Genomic DNA, 22,100 nt, shown 5'->3' on the forward strand with positions numbered 1-22,100 from the left:
ATTCTATTTGTATAACATATGTTAGTTATTTTGAATTGTTTTGTGGAATAATTCTGATTAAAAAAGAAAATTAATTGAATTTATTAGAAAGTTTCAATATATTTCTAGCTTTATGTATCATCTATAAATTGAAGTTCAAAGAGAGGAAATTTCTTTTTATTTTATTTTATTTCATCTCTGTCATTTCGTTTATGGCCTTCTCTGAATTAATTTTTCTAGTTATCAATTCTTTCGCTCTTTTTTCAAGATTTTTAGTTTCTTTGTGCTGGGTACGTAATTCCTCTTTTAGCTCTGAGAAGTTTGAGGGACTGAAGCCTTCTTCTCTCATCTCATCAAAGTCATTCTCCATCCAGCTTTGATCCGTTGCTGGCGATGAGCTGTGCTCCTTTGCAGGGGGAAATGTGCTCTTATTTTTTGAATTTTCAGCTTTTCTGCCCTGCTTTTTCCCCTTCTTTGTGGTTTTATCTCCCTCTGGTCTTTGATGATGGTGAGGTACTGATGGGGTTTTGGTGTGAGTGTCCTTCCTGTTTGTTAGTTTTCCTTCTAACAGTCAGGACCATCAGCTGTAGGTCTGTCGGAGATTGCTTGAGGTCCACTCCAGACCCTGTTTGCCTGGGTGTCAGCAGCAGAGGCTGCAGAAGATAGAATATTGCTGAACAGCGAGTGTACATGTCTGATTCTTGCTTTGGACGCTTCCTCTCGGGGATGTACTCCACTGTGTGAGGTGTGGGGTGTCGGTCTGCCCCTAGTGGGGGATGTCTCCCAGTTAGGCTACTCAGGGATCAGGGACCCACTTGAGCAAGCAGTCTGTCCGTTCTCAGATCTCAACCTCCGTGTTTGGAGATCCACTGCTCTCTTCAAAGCTGTCAGACAGAGTCGTTTGCATCTGCAGAGGTTTCTGCTGTTGTTGTTGTTGTTGTTGTTGTTGTTATTGTTTAGCTGTGCCCCGTCCCCAGAGATGGAGTCTACAGAGACAGGCAGGCCTCTTTGAGCTGCTGTGAGCTCCACCCAGTTCGAGCTTCCCAGCACCTTTGTTTACCTACTTAAACCTCAGCAATGGCGGGCGCCTCTCCCCCAGCCTCGCTGCTGTCTTGCCGTTAGATCGCAGACTGCTGTGCTAGCAATGAGGGAGGCTCCGTGGGCATGGGACCCTCCCGGCCAGGTGTGGGATATAATCTCCTGGTGTGCCCGTTTGCTAAGACCCTTGGTAAAGTGCAGTATTGGGGTGGGAGTTACCCGATTTTCCAGGTGTTGTGTGTCTCAGTTCCCCTGGCTAGGCAAAGGGATTCCCTTCCCCATTGCACTTCCCAGGTGAGGGGATGCCTCGCCCTGCTTCAGCTATAGCTGGTCGAGCTGCAGCAACTGACCAGCACCGATTGTCCAGCACTCCCTAGTGAGATGTACCCAGTACCTCAGTTGAAAATGCAGAAATCACCTGTCTTCTGTGTCGCTCACGCTGGGAGCTGGAGACTGGAACTGTTCCTATTTGGCCATCTTCAAAGACAGGAAATTTCTATTGAAACATTATTTTATTCTTATATCGCTCTGTGTGTGTTATATCATTTTGCTTTTAAAAATATAATGTATTTAAATATATAGTAAACTAGAAACAATGCTCCACAATTTCACAAGAAGCCCATATTTCTATGGTAATGCATTTACTTTTATATTGTGGATAGTTAAATTCAATATTAATGATTAGAAAAAAAGATAAGGTATTATAATGTCACATAAGTAGTGAATATATATTCTTTAATCTTCAACAGAACATAAGGATTTGACTTTATGTTCTGTTGAAGATTAGATCAGAAGACTTCCTTCTTACTGTGGTATATGACTTTTGCTTTTCCACAACAAGATAGGAATTGTATAAAAGATAAGGCTGCAAGAAATCTAACACTGTAACAGTCAATTCAAATACTTTGTGCTGCAAATGTAACTGGGAGCCAGATATTGACAGCAAACGACAGCTTTTCCCAGGGAAACTCCATTTAGCACTTAGGAAATGAAATATAAAAGACAAGTTAACTGATTCCCAAAGTAACAATTATATGTCTATAAGAATGAAGAGAAGACTTAAACAGTTATAAAATTGGTAGAGTCATTGTTAAGGAACTTAAATATCAACTTTCTTTGTATTTCTATGTATATTTTACTAGAAATGGTGTTTTATAAGTATTATATATATTACAAATAATATATACATATAATATATCATGTATATTATTCCATATTCCTCATATGTATATTATTCCCCATATTCCCCATACAGTTATATTCCCCATATCATGTATATTATTCCATATTCCCCATACAGTTATAAAATTGGTAGAGTCATTATTAAGGGACTTAAATATCAACGTTCTTTGAATTTCTATATATATTTTACTAGAAATGGTGTTTTATAATTATTATATATATTACAAATAATATATATATGTATAATATATCATGTATATTATTCCATATTCCCCATATTATTACATACATAAAATGAGACAACCTGACTCTTTGGCTATGGGCTTTTTGTACTGGAAGGTTGGGAAAACATAGGTCTATTCCTTGAACTGGTATGTGACTGTCATCCAAACCCTTTATCATGTAGTAATATCATAAAATTAGGTTTGTGGCCTGAGCTGCCACCTTAGATCTCTACCAGATTTGTTAACTTTGTTAATTAATTGAAATCATTTCCCATAGCACTTTTATATAATCAAGTTTCTAAGAAGTGTTAGGTATTAACACCTAACTGGGAGTCATTACATGATAACCAGAAAGGGCCTGATGATCATTCTCAGTAAGCAGGTAAAGTTGACTTGGGTGAGATTAAAGATATCTCTGTCCAAGCACAATTTCACTAATACAACTGATATGACATACCTGATTCATAGATATAGACGGTAGAATGGTAGGTGCCAGAGGCTGAGGGAAAGAGGAAATGGGGAGTTATTTCTTATTAAGTAGAGTTTCCTTTTGGAAGCTGAGAACGTTTTGGAGATATATAGTAGTGATGTGATGGTTGTGCAATAATGTGAATGTATTTAATGCCACTGAATTACACACTTAAAAACGGTGACGATAGTAAATGCTATGGTCTGTGTATTTTATCATAACAGTGGAAAGGTGACCGGCATACAAAGTCTTGTAGAATAGAGGTAGCAATGCTACAGTCTGAATGTTGGTGTCCCCCTCAAAATGTATATGTTGAAATGCTAACTACTAAAGTGATTGCATTAGGAGATGAGAGTTTGGGGAGGTGATTAACTCATTAGGACAGAGTCCTCATGAATAAAATTAGCATCCTTATAAAAGAGGCCCAAGAGAGCTGCTTTGCCTCATCTGTCACATAAGGACATGGGAACAATGTGCTGCCCGTAAGGAAGAGGGTTCCGATCAGGCACTGAATCTGTGGGTGGCTTAGTCTTGGATTTCCCAGGCTCCAGAACTGTAAAAAACAAATATTCATTGTTTATAAGCCAATCATTGCTGATATTTTGTTATATCAGCCCAAATGGACAAAAATATTTAATGTTTAGAAAACATAATAGAGAAAAAATATTTTATTTCTTGTTGGGAAGTCATTTCTGAAACAATGAAATCCTACAAGGAAAAAATGGTTTTAGATATAAGAATATTTAACATATATAATTTTAAAAATTAAAAAATAAATGTTCATAGTATCAGATATATAGTTATATTCTATTGATCTATTAAATAATGCTAAGATAATGACTGAAAAATGTTATGCAATAATGTCAATTTCTTAAGAGTCTAAAAAATGTTCCGATGTTGCCCCAGATAGTAATAAAATATATAATAAAATGATATTCCATTTTCAACTATAAAACTAAAAATCTCTCCTTTTTGTTTACATTTACAACGGTCAATACTGGCAAAGATCTGGAACATGAATGTTTGTTTCTTTGTACCCAACTGAATTACTATGATGTATTTGGAAAAACATTTGCTAGATGTGTCAAAGTGAGATTTTAAAACGTCAGTTATTTTATGTCTCTCGTGAACAGCACTGTGACTTAATCTGAAAATGTAGTAGTAGATATTTTATTCTTATATTTTTTATTTTGGAATTTCTAAACTTTATAGACGGTAGACTGTCCGTATATATTGCAGTGATAATCAGAAAGCCAACATTCACTGAAGGCTATTTTTAAGAAAAAATATATATACATATCTAGTTTGAAGACAACCTAAATATAATGTTTCATTCATTTTCTATAACTGAAACTTTACACCTTTTGACCAACAGCTCTCCACTTCTCACCCCCCACCCCGCATCCCACCACCAACCTCTGGAATCCATCTTTCTGTTACGCTTCTATAAGTTTAGCATTGTGGGGATGGTTTCCCGGGTTTCACTTATCGCCAAACTACGTACAGCTTTTTTATGTCAACGTCTTCTCAATACAGCGGTTTATAAATAGTAATCTGTTCAACCCTAGTGACATTAATAGAGGCTCTGTTGTTAGTAGCAGGAGTTCTGAGGGATTTCGGAGCTGAACAAGGAAAAAGCCATGATCAGGAGGTGACAGCAGCACACAGGACTTTACTGGGGAATACATTGGTTTGCTTGTTCTCCATATCCTCACTTTGGGGAACGTCTAGAAGAGGAGAAGGACCAGTGAACTCTCGAGGAAAGGGGTATTGGAGAGGGGACTTACATATCTCAATGATGTTCCCCAGTAGCAAGAAAGATTGTCTCTGGGTCAGAGGCCTCTGAAGAGCAGCAATGGCTTTCCACAGCTGGTAGATAATGGAAATAACTTTGTGAGGACAAAGTGGCTAAAAATCTGCTTATTTGTTGCTTATAAACCACTTTTGTGGTATTTTGTTATAACAGCCCAAATAGACTAGGATATTACATCTTTATAAAAATTAATATAGGAAAATATTTTATTTCTTTGCTGGGGAAACATTCCTGAAACCATTAAAACACAAGAAACATTAGATTTATAAAATTCTGAGTTTGACACTAGCAGACTTTTGAGTGAACAGATCTCAGCATGCTGTGAAGAAATCAACATCTTAGGAGCTAATATACAGAGACCATCTTTGACTCATCTTTATAACACTTTGAAGCACTTCATTTAGAGAAGGTGCTCAGTAAATCTTTCATTTGCATTGAAAGAAATATTGATTTTTACACTTCAGAAAATAGAATTCAAAGACAATAAGAGACTTGGTTAAATTTACTCAACTGCCTAGGCAGAGTTAGTTATATAGTTATATCACTGGGTTCTTCTCATTTAGAACCAATTCTTTTTGCATCATTATTATTTTCTCAAACATTATTAATAAAATTAATAAGTTTCCACATGTAGTTCCAAACCCTCAATGTATAAATTTACTTACCTAATTCAATTTCCACTTTTTGTGCTGGAAAAAAATCAAAGGCACTCTGATTGATAGTGAATGAAGACAATCTAATTTTCCACAAACTTCTATACATGGCAAAAAAAATTTAATTAGCTAACTTTTAATTTTCTCCATGGTGTAAATATATTGATATACACATAAATATGAATGTCTTCTCAGAGTATTCTTCTAGGTTTTATTATGGGACATTATTTTTATGATTAAAAAAGGAAATGTAGTATTCATAGATCACTGATGTGTCGTGTGAAGTAGATTGTTTGGTAAAAAGAATTCTGAGCTACAGGTTCTTTTATATGTATTCCAATTCTGGCTGACACAATAAAGCAAACACTGGTGTATTAGTTCATTTTCATACTGCTAATAAAGACATACCAGAGACCGGTAATTTATAAAGGAAAGACGTTTAATTGACTCACATGGTTTGGGAGACGTCACAGTCATGGCAGAAGGCAAATGAAGAGAAAAGTCCCATCTTACACGTTGGCAGACAAGAGAGAGCATGAGCAGGGGAACTCCCCTTTATACAACTACTAGATCCCATGAGACTTATTCACTATAATGAGAACAGTATGGGAAATGCCTACCCCTATGATTCAATTACTTCTCACCAAGTCCCTCCCATGACACGTGGGGATTATGGGAACTACAACTCAAGATGAGATTTGACTGGGGACACAGTCAAACCGTAGCAGCTGTTGATTTTAGAAAATGCTAGATATACATTTTAAATATATTAACTTGCAGGGTATTTGTTTACGTGTAGAATCTCAAAAAAGAGATTATAAATATTTCATAATTTGGGGTATTAAATTTATGATTACCAGAAATTTATGAGAAGTAATATTGCCTTTTGTAGCCTTAAATATTAAATCAATTAATTTCTGTACTTGTTTGTATTTCTTTGAGTGCAGATAATACTGTATGTCATTGTTAGAAAATCTTTGCTGTACTATATTTTTCTAAACTTCACGATTTGCTGAAGACTCAGATGATCATGCTTTAACAATAAAGTATTTTTAAATTATGTACATTGATTTTTTGATATAATGCTAAGGCTACAGTATAATGTAAATTATTAATATGCATATTAAGAAAACTATAGTGTAAATGTAACTTTTATATGTACCAAGCACCCCAAAAAAAATGTTTAGCTTGCTTTACTGTGATACTTTATTGTGGTGGCCTGAAACTTAACCCACTATATTTCTGTGGTATACCTGTATTCCTTATTTCTCATAGACAAGAGAAAGAAAAATGGTTAGAATTCATCTGAGTACACTAGTATATCAAAATTTTATTTACTTTTTTGAACAAATTGCTATTATGAAGCATAATTCTTCCTGTGAAAAGTATTATAAAAGAAAAAAAAACCTATTTATATGAAATGGCACCAAAAATATCAATTTTGTTTACATTTAATGAAGGTAAGGAGAAAGGACTCCAGCAGAGAAATTTAAGTTTTGAGTATAAAAAGGAAAATCAGTGGCTGTTCAGAACAGTAGGTAATCTCTTGCTTGTTGAGGAATAGTTTAAACAGTACACGATATGAAGCTAATACAAAATACAGTGTCATACCTGAAATAGACATGTTTTATTTATAATCATGAAATACTTATGTACATCAGGACATTAAAAAGAAGATAATATGAGGATTGAAACAATATATATCCCATGCTTTTCAACTTGTATATATTTTTCAATAATATAAATTAACACAATAACATTTTTAGAAGTCTGACCACATTGAAACAACTAACAATGGTGAATAGATGTTTTCATAGGATAGTGATGACATAAGTCAAATCTCAATTTACATCTTTAAAAACTATAGAGTTCAATGAAGAGGGCAAGTAAAACCACTTATCACTCACTTCTACAGAAGGCCTACGAGGACACAGAACTCCGAAAATGTAACTTACACATAAATGAGATGATAAACTGCTGAAACCAGAGGAGGAAGCTCAAAAGCCTATAACAGAGCACAGAGTGAGACAGGAAAAAAGAAAAGTGTGGTAGAGTTCTAGTGGTAACAGCCATGGATATTATCCCTTTGAGAAGAGTCCGTTTCTGCAAGGAAAACAATCAGAACAGGAGCCGGGCTTTGCAAATACAGGCCCTGGCTACTGTGTAATTGAATTAGGCTCTTGATTGCTTATGGAGTCAGAGTTGGCATCCTTGGGACAGCAGTGTAGGGGACAGGAACTCAGAAGGGAGAGACATATCATGTTGACTTTATACAGAAGAAAAGAAAGAATATGACCTTAGGGTCTTACAGTAAAAATAAATGAAAATAAAATAAAATTACAGTTCTGAAAACAATTGTTTTTTTCTATGAAAGTATTTATTGAAATAAACACACTTTCTTTTACTAACAGTAGAGATGATCTTGCAGTAAGAATCTCAGTAAGCTAATAAAACATATTACAACATCCAAAGAAACAATTGTTACTGTCTCTCAATGAAAGCTCAAAACAATTAACACAAAAAAGCCATATTTATAAAGCTATTATAACACAACATAGATAAAATTTACACATGATGAAAATATTAAGCTAGCAGAAACAAAATTGTAAAAATAGAATTCCAACATAAACCACATATCTTTAAGCTAGCAATTGCAACTATGAAAGCACAAAATGAATCAGGGAATTTTAAAACTCACAATAAATTAAAAAGAAAACAGTAAGGTGTGAGAACGTAATTCAGAACATTCACTAAACAAACTCACCAAACCAAGCCAAAAGAAAGACAGATTTACAAGATGCCCAGAAAATCACGTCTCACTGTGAGGGAAAAAACAAACACAAAAACAAAAAGGGGATGCAAACTAAAATAAAATACTGGGATAAAATATTTAAAATAAATAAAATATTTTGAATATCCTAATCTATTATTTACATAAAGATATGAAGGAAGAATAAATAAAATAAGCAGATAGAAGTAACATTTAAAATTACTATGGATCGTTTCAATATAAATTGAATGTTTCAGCAGTAACTAAGAAAATTTTACTATGACTGACTATTTTAGGATATATCCTGATAAAGTTATTAGACCTAAAAGTCACATGAAAAACAACAATGGCAAAACCTCCAGGAAAAGAGGTCAAGGCATTTGCAAATATATATATATATATAAAAGTAAAAACAGGTCAACACTAGCTTTCTTGGCAACATACAATATAAGACAACAGTGAAATAATATTTCGAAAAACACAAAGAAAAAAGATAAGCAAAATTTTAAAACTCAGATAAGCAGTCATTCAACTATAAACGATAGGAGAATGACTAAACATTCAAGAATGTAGTCATAAATTATTTCTGAGAAATCTGAATTCATAAAACTTCAATGAAGAAAATGGTCATTATCCAATGTATTTAATTGCAGTAGTAAGACTCAAAGGTGGGAACAAAATTAACTAATAATATTCAAACTTTATAAATTCTATAAAAGTGGAAATAAATAATGTGACAGAAAGGAAATATAAAAGTGAAAGTAAAATAAGCTAATTGGTGTTCGCAAAAGTCATGGGTAAGATTCAAGGATATTGTACAAAGCTAATAAAATAAAATGCAGTCACCTAAATATTGAAAAAGGGGACTAAGGACATTATGAAACATGTTAGTATAGGTAACCATTTGAACTAAAACAAAATCTTTATAACTGTAAATACCAGAATTAGCAAAATAGAGCAAAGAAAACAGGTTATACAGAAATATGCTTAATACTACATAAAAGAACTTAAGATCTCATAAAAAAATGAAACTAAGCATATCAGTCATGTCAATATTATAAATCGCCTTAAATATTCTGCTTCTGGATTTGTTCACTAATCAAAATCTAAGTTTATTCTGTACAAGGGCTTATGTAAAATAGACATATACATAAAGCCTAAAAGGATAGGAAAAGGATGCCAAGCAAATATAAGCAATAAGAAAGCAGGTTGTAATATTTATGTCAGACAAAGTTCTCAGAAATATTTTTTGAATGCAGGAATGCATGAATTTGTGGGGGATTTGTTCTGAGAATATAAGAATTCATGCCCTCACCCAACAAATCTGTATACAGGTATGGATAAGAAACAGTCAGATTACATTTGATTAAAATACATGAATGTTCTGATTTACTGGATAAGCCACCTTATAAAATACATTAAAATATATTTTTATTAAATCATAGATTCCACAGCAATCAGAATAAAATAAACATGACATAAAGTTTTATTAGTTCACATAATCTTTTATTAGTTCATATAAACTTCTATGAGTATAGAAGTTTTTTATAGTTATCTATTTTGGTTTTAATCAAAGAAGCATGATAAGTATATGCATAATAAGATTTAGAAGTAGGAAACTGAAGAGATTAAAAAGTCATAACTTTATGGAAAATGCACATATGATAATTACACATAGGGTGTATTCTGCATTGCTTTTCTGCTAAGCTGTTACAAATGAGAGGTATTGCTAATATAAAGGGAGAAATAGGAAGAATTTGTATTGCCTCTTAGCATTATGGCAAACTCACAGTCAGATTAGGATTTACACTTTCTGAAGGTGATGTTCAAAGGCTTTCAGCACTGACTGAAAGGTCCATGTGTACCTACAAGATGCATCTCTGAAATAGATGATGATTACTACTTCATATTCAGGAAAACTCGACAGTATTAATGCAGTGATTAAAATAAGGGAAAACAAGATAATGAAGATGCTGTGGGCATAGTGGCAACGCCTTATTGGCAGTGATGAATAGGGCTTACTCTCCATAAATACCACAAACTTGTTCAGTGTAGGTATTTGTGCTGAGTTCCTTCAGCCAGAAAATTGGCTGTTGAAGGGATTGAAGTGAAAGCAGATGTTTCACTAACACATCCTCTAACTGACAACTTATGACTAATGTAGGCCAACAGAGTCACATCTGCCTATTGACTACAGGAGGCTTTTACATACACAACTTAAAAATGTTTTGATTGTGTTGGTACCATGTTTCCATGATAAGAGGGAAGAAAAGATTCCACAACAGAAAAAGGCAGAAGGAAGACCTAAACCAAAGCTGAGTGATTCACCCCCAGAACCATACAGCAAATTGTATTTCATGGCTATACCCCTTTTGACTCTGTTTCAAACTTTTATTTTTGTAAAGTGTATTGCCACGTATAGAGAACCAGGACAATGTTATTTTTAAAACAATTTAATGTTCACAATCTAACAAAACCAGAGAGAATTTCTGTACCTAAAAGTCAGTAACATTTCACAGATGATTTCTGTCCTGATTTCCACTGGCTGACATGTAAGAGTTCTCAACAAATGTCTAATGTATGACATGAACAATTCAATGTGGTCTCTTTTGAGGTGTCAAAAAAATAACTAGGAAAACTAACCTTATTATTTGTCAACCATATTTTATGATTAAATCTATTTTTTATGGACTCATCACTGTGGAAATAACCCATCATTTTCTGTGTCTTACTGCCTGAAATTCAATGTGTGATAAAAAGTCAATTTGATCATAATAAATCTTGATGCTTCCTTTGTACTATATTAGATTGAAGACAGGGGTATATATGAGGGTATATGTTCATGTTTCTGTTGTATTCAAATAAAATTATGGTCACTTTGTCTCATTATATTTAACAAGGGGCCATAGTATTTATTTATAATGAGTTTTAACAGCATATCATTACTATTAATTAATCTTTTTGTTGCTCATGAGTCTTTATTCCATTCTATTTTGTTACAGAGAGATATTGTCAGATGTGTGTTTCATTTGATTTTAATTATTTTCTTCAATTTTGAAAAAAAGAAAACAAAGATTTTGGATCTTCGGTAATTAATCTTCCAATTTAATTCTGATACTTGCTAGAGCCATGGAAATTATATACATTTTATTTGGTATCTATTATGTTCAGTATGAGAAACAGAAATGATATTTAGATACAAACATATTTTGCAAGATTTTGAAATATGAAATAGTTAATAAAATATGGACAAAAATATAACATAGGTAGAAAACTATGGGTCATAAAATAGTTAAACATCAGAGTCATGTATTATTTAGAGAAGAAATCCCTTTGTCATAGGTTGTGAAAGATCAAAAAATATTTTGGATTAATTAAGATAGGCTTCAAAGTTTAAGCTGATTATGGTGAAGGGAGATGAGTGAAGTCTAAGAAACATATGTATAGAAATAATGGAGGCATGGAAGGCCCCAAAACATAAGAAGCAGCTTATTTTGCATAGGTCTTGGACTTCATTAAAGGAATTGGAAAAAGATAAAGCATATTTTGAAAAGAAGGAAATCCTGTTTTTTGCAACAACAAGATGAAACTGGAGGACGTTATGTTAAACGAAACAAACCACGCATACAAATACAAATATTGCATGATCTCACTTATATGTGGAATCTAACAAAATTGAACTTATAAATCGGAGAGTAGAATGGTAGTTGTCAGGCCTAGGGTGGTCTGGGGAAATGTTGGTCAAGGGATTCAAAATTTCAGCTAGACAGGACGTTAAGTCAGACAGTTACATTTGGGAGATCTTCTTACAATATGGTGACCATTATGAGTAACAATGTATGTATGCCAAGTTGAGTAGATTTGAAATGTTCTTACCCTACAAAAGCGATAAGTATGTGAGGTAATGGATGTGTTAATTACCTTGATTTAACTTTTCTACTATATATATATATTGAAAAATCGCATAGTACAACATAAATATGCATATTTTCATTTGTTAACTAAAACATTTAAAAGGAAAAGATAAAGCTGAGAATGTTGAGTGAGGTTAGTTCAAGCAGAAAATTAAACATCAGGAAACTACAATTGAGGTATGAAAAAAGACACTGACAAATTTGTTGCCATTGCTTCTCTTTGTTTTGTTGGAAAGTGAAATATTATCAGACCCTGTGGGAGAGTTATGAAAAAGAAATAAAGGGAGAGTTTTGTGGATATTCTAGGCAAAACGCACTGAGAACAGGAACGAGAGAACTGGCAGTAGTGCTGTACCAAAGAAGAATCTTGGTTGTGTTTTAAAATTGTCTTTATATCTCCTTAGGGTAATAAAATGGAAAACATATGCTGTTGTTTTTGAATGAAAAGTGAGGTAAAAGTCTCAACTTAGCTTTTTATCTAATTTGAATTAAAATATGCACCATATCACAGTTAATATTGTACTGGTAACTGAGATCAAGTAATAAAAATATTATGATACCTAAATAATCTTCAGATGCTGTGTCCTGTAAAGAACTTCAGTTTTCTGATTTACTTTTAAGAAAAAAAAAGTCACATTAAAATAAAATGTCCCTTCGTCTTTGTCCCACTTTGACTTGGTGACGAACAATAAATTTTTTCTTAGAGAGGGCTGAGGCTTATTTATGGTATAAGGATGTGAAAATGACCTCTTCCTTTCCATCACATATTGAGACATAACTCAAAGGCAGCCACTTTTCATATACGATCATACCAAACAACAGCTGTTGCTGCTCTTATTCCAAGGAGGTTATCATCAGTATATTTCTCACAATTTAATACACTGTAAGGGAAATTTTAAGGGTATACACGGAGTGAAAATACCTTGTCTTAGAATCAGAGCAATGAAAACAGAGGATTATTCTAAATAGCACTATTTTATTGCTACTCATAATACACATTATATTGCTCCTTAATGAATATGCCTAAAATACATTATGTTGTTCCTTAATGAATATACCTAAAATAAAGTAACCGTATAGCTAGGCTTAAGAGGGTTTGGACAATGTAAAACAGAAGGAATTCTACAATTATTCAGTCAAAATTATAAGACATATTAGAGTTGGTGAGGGTAAAGTGTAAGGGTACAGGGCAAAATCAAAATTGATTTCAAGTTTTTCTATAACCAGGAAGATAAATGTTCCATTTTGAAACTGGGTAACAAGAAAGCACAGACTGTTTTTGGATAAGGTATTTTCAGGACTTTGATGACCAATCTCTTGTGGAAGATTTTTGAATTTTAAATGCCATTTTGTTGTTAGAAAATACAAAAGAGGAAAACTTCATTATAAGTAACAGCTTGATTAAGGATTGTGGAGGAATTGTAGAGTATCTGTTAGGAACCAACAATATCAAGATGACTAGAAAATCTACATTAGCTTGTTAGGCTTTTAGCTTCATGGAAGCAAAACCTAACTATGCCAGATCATGAACATGGAGAAACCTCCCATTCTTTTCTTCTACAGGGCTTATGTGACACAAGGACATGGAACAAATACGAAAAAGTACTCTCTAGGAGATCGACAGAAAGAGCATTTGCCAAAAAAAGTGAAGCTATTTAGATAAAAAAATAGAGATCAAAAATGAAAATAAATAGAAGATGAGAAAAAATAAAATATTAGAATCAATATAAATAATATCTTTACATATACTGGTGCTCTATTGCAGTTTTATGTCAATCAGTATGGAATTAAAGTACCTGATTTCACAATCAAAAAAGACAGAAGGGTGAGACAAAGAAGATGTGTGTTAAGATCCTCGAGGACTAAGTGAGATAGTCACTCTAATTGCACGAACAAATAATTATAAAGAGGATCTCACATCTAGAATTGCCTCACTCCAGGTGCAGAATTAACTTTAGCATATTTATATGATCTTGATAGGACCGTCTTTTAGTTTTGTAGTCATAGGACTGACTGCCAAAATTTTAATTCATAGAATGTTTGCACGGGTTACTTACTGACTACTGACTTATAGTTGAATTCAAGCCAGCAGTGTTGCTCTTTTAAGAAAGTTAAGAGAACAATTAAAAAGAAAAGAACTCAAAAAATAAAACCAAAATATTTGGCACACATTGAAGACCTAAAACTTCTGTCTTACCAAAGTGCAATAAAACGTTTTCATTCACATAGGGAGTCACTGCTTTAGTGAAAGGAAAACTAACTCTTCTGCTATTGGTCAAATGCCCATGGACACCTGGAATCAACCTGTTCTTGGAAGTTCAATGAAGATTTTGTGTAGGAATCAGTGTCACAACCTAAAGAATGTTATTAGTAATGTTTTAAAAGGATATTTGAGCAAGGAAGGTGGGAAGCAATTTCGTAGTAAGCCAAAATTCAAAATGCTAGATAACTTGGATTAATTTTATTGGGGTAAGCAGAAAAATATGATCTCACCAGGTTGCCATTTGATTTATGTGGACCTTAATCTAACACTGGCCCACTCCAAATGCCATCTAAAGGTTAGAAACAGTTTGTCAAATTTAAGAGAAAGGATATTAAAAGTTAAATGCCAGTTTTTAGTAACTACGTGTTTTAGTTGATTCTCGCACTGCTTTAAAGAAATACCTGAGACTAGGTAATTTGTAAAGAAAAGAGGTTTATTTGCCTCACATTTCTACAGGCTGGACATGAAACATGGCTGTGGAGGCCACAGGAAGCTTACAATCATGGTGGAAGATGAAGGAGGAGCCAGCACTTCAATATGGCTGAAACAGGAAGAAGAGAGGTGGGAGAGAGGTGCTATAGACTTTTAAACAACCAGATCTCATGAGAATTCTATCACAAGAACAGCACTGGGGGATGGTGCTAAACCATTAGGAACTGCCGCAATGATCCAATCACTTCCCACCAGGTCCATCTCCAACACTGGAGATTACAACTGAATATGAGGCTTGGGTGGGGACACAGGTCCAAACCATATCACTATGTATGTCTCATAAAGTCACTTTTAAGTATGTCCTTGAAGAATCTTTCTTCCCACCACTTACAACGAAGAATAGATTCAACTATAGAATGCCAGAGTTGTTGGTTTCATTTTGTTTAATTCTACTCTCTTAGAAATTATTGGGGCAGCATTATAATTACAGTGTTTTTTCTGATCTCAGCAATACCAGTGGATAGTAGAAATACGGGATGACTCAACACGGTGCTTCTCAATTTTTCTGGTTTCATGGCACATATAGAAAATACTATTTGCAAAATGGGTATAGCATGTCAAGGTAAGACAAGAAACTGGATTGTGTCCAAAGGAAGCTAGCCAGTGGACTTGAATTACCTTGGACCATATCTGTCTGGCTAAAAGAACTGAGTGTGTTGACATTACAGCATATCAGCAATCCATTTGATGCCTAACATTGTGATTTTATGCCCTACCTATAGATGCTCCGAAGCCAGAATAAACATAGTGTCATCACCGTGATGAAAAATAGGGTGGAGATAATAATCTGCAGAAAAGACAAGTACACATAATTTTCACTGGTAATGAATAATCAATTACAGGGATTTTGAAAATAAGGAAAAAAGAAAGTTATATTATTCACTTGATTCATGCAAAAAATTAATCCTACCAAATACCTTTAGTTTTGAAACACAGACCAGAATTGAGCCATTAATCTAGAATCTTAGGTCCTGTCCAGTTTTTGAGATAAGTTGAGAGACAGTAGAATGAAAAAGAACTGACGTACACTTGAAGGATTCCAATTTAACATCACAATTTTGTTCTGTAAAACTCCCATCCAGATTATTTTAAGAAAACTGTGGCATGTAAACTTGTGACAGTAGCCTGCCTAAGCAAAAGGATATGTCTAAACCTTTCAGAAACTTTGAATCTGAAATCCATGGAAAGAGCAATTACGCCCATTTATGACTGCTTTAATTCCTTTATAGATAATGTTCTTCCATTAATCAAGAATCTTATTTTTAAGATTGCCATAATAATAAGTCATTTCTTTTAGGATTGTTCCTTTTTATGTTTACTTTAAAACACTTGTTTACCTGTAGATATAAAAATAGGGTAATATATTTTGAAGTGTTTATAATTTGCTCTTCATATTTTAGTTTAATCTACTGAAAGATGATTGTTATACATCTTGACAATTCTTAATTATTTACTCATTCATATATATGCTGACATTATTTTGCTAAATTCCAAAAAGGCATATTGAGATTTTCACTAAAATTGTTTCCAGTCTGTAGTCCAATTTTGGAATAATTGACATGTTTTCCTGTATGTGAGCATGATGCATCTCTCATTAATTTAGCTTGTTTATTATACACTTCTGTAAAATGCTATATTGTTGTTAAAAGAGTTTCTGAGTGTACCTTGTTAAAAATATTATTTAGTTCATTAAACTTCTGTTGTATTTGTGCAACTATTGGCCATTATAATATTGCTATTATATCGTCATTTAAACTATGCCTTTTTTTTTTTTTTTTTTCTGAGACAGAGTCTTGCTCTGTCACCCATGCTGGAGTGCAGTGGCATGATCTCGACTCACTGCAAGCTCTTCCTCCCGGGTTCATGCCAGTTGCCTGCCTCAGCCTCTCCAGTAGCTGTGACTTACAAACTCCCGCCACCACGCCCAGCTAATTTTTTAAATATTTTTAGTAGAGACAGGGCTTCGCCATGTTAGCCAGGATGGTCTCGATCTCCTGACCTCGTGATCCGCCTGCCTCGGCCTCCCAAAGTGCTGGGATTACAGGCATGAGTCACTGTGCCTGGCCAAACTATGCTAATTTTACGTTAGATGTATGCACAAGTGAAATTTATTTTGGGAGTATTTATTTTATTTCAGTAAAATTCCCAGAAATTCCTCCTATTAATTCTAATTTTTTTATTCTAATTTCATTTTTTGGATCTAAAATGTGTACTAAATTTTTTCAAATACATTTCTTCACTTTCTGAGGTGACCACATGAATTAACATGGTGATTTAAAATGATTCATTGGTACATGAAACTAATATTCCTTGAGTAAATATTGTACTTGATATTTTAAATTTTAAATAGTTGAAAATCACTACTGTTAATCCCCCCCAATTAAAAGACACTACAAATACTTGTCTCATCACCTCCAACTAGTTTATATGTTTTTAGTATACATCATTGTAGTACGATTTACTGCACTTTTTAACCTCACAATTATAAACATTATTGTTATCTTCCTCCCTCTTTATCATCATCATTTGCATACTTGTATTATTCCATCAATATATAAGCTTAGGCACTTCCTGTAGTGCATTCATTAAATTATCTTTCTTTAATATTATCTTGACAAAACCAAAATGGTTTTGATTATTTGTTATGTATATTTCACCCTCATGGTTGACAAATAATTTCAGGAGCACATAATCTAAGTAGACAGTTATTTATTCTCAACTCTTTATAGTTATTATCCTACTTTTCCCCATATTATTGCTTTTAATATACTTCCTGTCCGCCATATTGTTTTTTGGTGTGGTGGTGGTGAATTTTCCTTTTCTCCCTGATTGATTTTAATGTAGTATTTTTACCTTCATTTTGATAATGTTTCGGCTTAGATTTGTACACAAAATAGTTGATTTTTATTTATTTTCTAGTCGATTTTATTTATTTTATTTCTATTTATTTTCTGTTTCTGTTCTTTCAGCTCTAGTTTAATATATTTTATTCAGTCTGGAAAATTCACACACTGATTCACTTTCCTTTTCAAGTTTTTTCAATTCCTAGTCCTTTTAATCTGACTATTCTTTCATATTTAAAATTTTTTATTTTCTTCAAACTGTACTGTGGATAATCCTTTAAAATATATTGTCAATTAACAGAATTTTTATTCCTTTGTGACTAATCTGGTGCTTTATCCATTAATTGATGTTTGTTTCTGAGTTAATTTTTCATATCCAGAGTTGAATATTTGTTCTTCTTCTTGGCTATTGTAAGTGGTTCTATTTTCTCATGTTGTCGACAAAATTTGTTATATATTTAATTGTTTTATCCATGGTTATTTTATACCCTGTTTTTGAAAATAAAAGGCTTTGACAGCTTTGAGCACAAACACATTCCTGTTTATTGGTTATATTAATTCTCATGCATAATAATCTGTTTTTTATTAGTGAACTATTATTATATCATGTTTAATTAAATTTAACATGTGAGAATCCATAGTTTCTGTATTGAGGGTTTATTTTTAAATCCAGGGAAGTCTTTCACTTGTGTCTGTTAAACACTGGAGTTACAAAGTGCCTAGAAGAATTTCATCTCTCAGCCTGAGAATGCTTTACCCAATGAATAATGTAAATTCATGAATGGACAAGCTAGTTCCTTCTTGGTTGAAAGTCTGTGGAGAAAGATAATGAGACATGTGTGACAGACAATGACTTCTTTCATAAGTAATTTAAAAGGATAAATAATATGAACCTGTGTACTAAAGCATTTCTGGGTACATCTGGCCTGCAGTTTCTCCCATTAACACTGAGAAAGTCAATGTAGATAATTAATCACATAATTTCATATTAATATTGTATTGTATTTTCTTACTCATCAGCCTTACTATCTGGAACAAACCAAGAGTTGGAAATACAGCAAGCTACTACTTTCGGTATCCTGTATTAGCCGGTGTGGGACCAGGGCATCTATCTGCCTTTACTGCTACCCCTACTTTTGTAACTATCCTAGAAGGTAGGCCATCCCCAAAGGATACTAGAATCCTGCACTCAGCATTTGGAAGACAAAGCAATGTTACGTATTTCTGTTCTCTCTGGAATCATGCTAATAGAGCTCACAGATCCGTGCTGAGAGGCACACAGCTTAATCAACTTCAGATACTGAAAAGCAGGATTTGGCTTTAAAGACTGAGTTTTCAGGAAGGATTAATTAAGCCAAGGCCAGTGCATATCTGATTTATAAAATGAGTAGTTTCCAGAAAGGCTTCCAATTTACCTGAGAGAACCTTGAAGGAGGTAATATAGTTCTCCATCAAGAGAGCGTTTCTGTAGAAGAAGCTAGAAAGAATTGGAGCCCAAGTAAAATCCTAGTTTAGGGGCAGAAAAAGACACTCCTGAGTTATAGCCAAAAATTTAGACAAATTTCTTAATGCTAAGGAGTTAAGAATAAACACAAAATGCTGTCTCTAAAAAAAAAAAAAAAAAAAAATTCATGATAATTACTTGATTAGAAGGAAAAAAAATACGGAAAAAGGTTGCTATGATTACAGGAATGCAGCAGATTCTCCTTGTGAGCTCTGCCTAGGCAACTTCAGCAGCGAAAGGAAAAAAATATCCACAATACAAAAAATAATAATCTGACAGCTTTCTTGATTAAAGTAGAAGCTATTCAAGCAAGCAGAGAGTCATAGGAAGACATAAAGAAGAGACCTTCTCACCTTATTCTATACTAAGAGATAGTCACTATCTCTATAATTCTCTTACAGGATCTTAGATAATTTCAATAAATGTCTGAAGTTCTTTTGTTTAGGATGTGAGGAACAGACTTTGAAATTAACTGAAAGCTCCAGACTATGCTCTCTTTATGGTTAGTTTTACTGAACCCCGGAAGAATTCACTGATATTGTAAAGCCAATGTTATAAATAGGAACATTCTACAAGTAATTAAATGATGAAAACATAACTTGGGGTGAAATGTAAAACTACTTTTAAAAGTAGCACAAAAATTACCCTTTTATATCAAGTACTATTTTAAATAGCAATTTATTATAAATATGTAAAATAATAGTTCTCTGAGATTGAATATGTCTCTCGAATTCATAATACCTACTTATCACGGCAAGGCAAAATTTTGAAAGGATGAATACAGTTTGTTATTCCGCCCCCCCCACCCCGGGTTGCCTAATAACTAGGTTGTTGACTGAAGTGACTGGCTGTTTTATTTATTAGGCAAACATAACCCAAATACTATGGAAAAGAACATCAAGTGATTCCAGAAAGCAGATTTTAGAGCTGAATGTCTGATGCTAGTGCTTTTGTTTTTCTCTCATTTAAGGCTCTGGAACATTTGAAAGTGTTAAATTCATAACCAAAGATAGAAAGCAAACATGGAAAGTAATGGTTTCCAAATTGTATAACGCATTTTAAGTTAAGTAGCACGATTGCTGAAGAAAAATCAAACTGCCTGCAAATTGATAGGATACAGGAATGATATGGTCACTTTCTGGCATTCTTATATATTCATCAATTTTAAACGTTTGATGAATATATAACACAACTGGATTTTAATACCAATAAATTATTTTTATCACATATTACTCTATACCACATAACCACTTCTCATAAAATTTGATGAGACATATACAATTATTATCTACATTTCAGAGATGAAAAACCTAAGACTGAGAGGTTAAATGCTTTATTTATAGTCACATGTTTATGACATAGCAGAGCTAAGTTGTAAACATAGTTAACCACTATTCTATATCCCTTCTCTAAAAATACTTGTCTTACTAGGAAGAGAATAATTAATGCAAAAAAATTCTACATTTTGAAGCATTTTGCCAAAACTGTCTCATTATTATCAAAATAAATATCCTTAATTATATGATATTTTATGAAAAGAAATCTAAATGTGAATTTTATTCATACATATCTTTGATAATTTTGTTTGATATTTCTCCTCTGATTTGGGAATGAGAAGAAAACACTGGAGAAAAAATGACTTAAAAGCAGTTTATTCAAAATATGCAGAGAATGATCAGGGCTCCATTTATAAAAAGAATAATATAAGAACTTTTAATTTCCAAAACATTAAAATATTGTTTCAATTATTAAAATATAGTATGCCCGCAACTCATTTAAAAGTGCATATCTAATTTAAATATTTCATTTAGATATATAACATGTTCTTCATTGGTACCATTTAAAATATTAACATTTATAAGCATATGAAAATATTAGCTATTACATATGACCCTTCAGGGATATTTTATTTTGTTCACAGGAGCATGCACCACATGTCTTTTTCACTTGTGATATCTCTGAGGTATAACTTATGATAACTAATATATACCTATTAGGATGGCTAAAACAGAACAAAACAAACCTAGTAATACAAAATGTTACCAAAAGCTGACAAGAATGTAGAACAACTGATTGCCATACTTTTTGGTGAGAATAGAAAATGGTATACCCATCCTGGAAATCAGTTAATCCGTTTTTTATAAAGTCAAGCATGTAGTTACAATGTGACCAGAAATTCCACTGAGACAAAACAAAACTATGTCACACAAAAACCTGTATTTGAATATTCATAGAAACATTTATTTCCTCCTCCAAAGTGGAGATAAGATAAATGTCTTTTGGAAAAAGAATAAATAAGCAACTGTAGTACATACATTCATTGGAATACTATTCAGTAAGAAAAAGGAAGCAAAATATTGGCACAGACAATGACTTGGAAGAGGACATGTTTATGGGAAAATGGTGCTGATAGACTTGGACAATACAGGGCAGTCAGAAACCTTCAATTCGTAAAAAATGTAGTATCTGCGAAGCACAATAAAGCAAAGTGCATTAAAGTAAGGCATGCTTGTATGACTTGTGGTTTTAGGTTACACCTTCCTAATCACTAACAGTCTTGTGTAATTTAACAGATTACATAATGCTAAGTTGAAGAAGGCAATCTCAAAAGGTTGAATATGGTAAAATTCAATTTTTATGAATTTCCAGAAACAACAACTCCATAGAAATGGAGAACAATCAGTGTTGCCAGGGGTCAGCAGTGAAGGGAAAGTTTGACTATGAAGAGTTAACACGAATGAGTATTTTGGGTGAAAAACTTTTTCTGTATCTGGGTTTATGGTGATGGACACATGAATCTCTGCATGTATTAAAACTCACAGAGGACCAGGCCCAGTGGTTTACGCCTGTAATCCCAGCACTTTGGGAGGCTGAGGCGGGCGGATCATGAGGTCAGGAGATTGAGACCTTCCTGGCTAATTCGGTGAAACCCTGTTTCTACTAAAAATACAAAACA

The 22,100-nt window shown here is 33.3% G+C and overlaps 1 long non-coding RNA gene across 2 annotated transcripts; it reads right to left on the minus strand.

The window, feature by feature from the left end:
- Positions 1-1,439: 1,439 nt before the first annotated feature.
- LOC108536973 (uncharacterized) lies at positions 1,440-5,622 on the minus strand. Of its 2 annotated transcripts, none has more exons than XR_001887680.1 (4): positions 5,371-5,622; positions 4,680-4,761; positions 2,881-2,922; positions 1,440-1,513 (listed from the first exon to the last, which is right to left on the minus strand). It is a non-coding gene; the product is annotated as an uncharacterized LOC108536973 (long non-coding RNA). The 2 variants fall into 2 exon arrangements; XR_001887681.1 differs by having other exon boundaries at positions 1,455-1,494.
- Between the last annotated feature and the right edge of the window lie 16,478 nt (positions 5,623-22,100).

This window comes from Rhinopithecus bieti, unplaced genomic scaffold, assembly GCF_001698545.2.
Source record: "Rhinopithecus bieti isolate Rb0 unplaced genomic scaffold, ASM169854v2 scaffold_13225, whole genome shotgun sequence".
Lineage (NCBI taxonomy): Eukaryota > Metazoa > Chordata > Mammalia > Primates > Cercopithecidae > Rhinopithecus > Rhinopithecus bieti.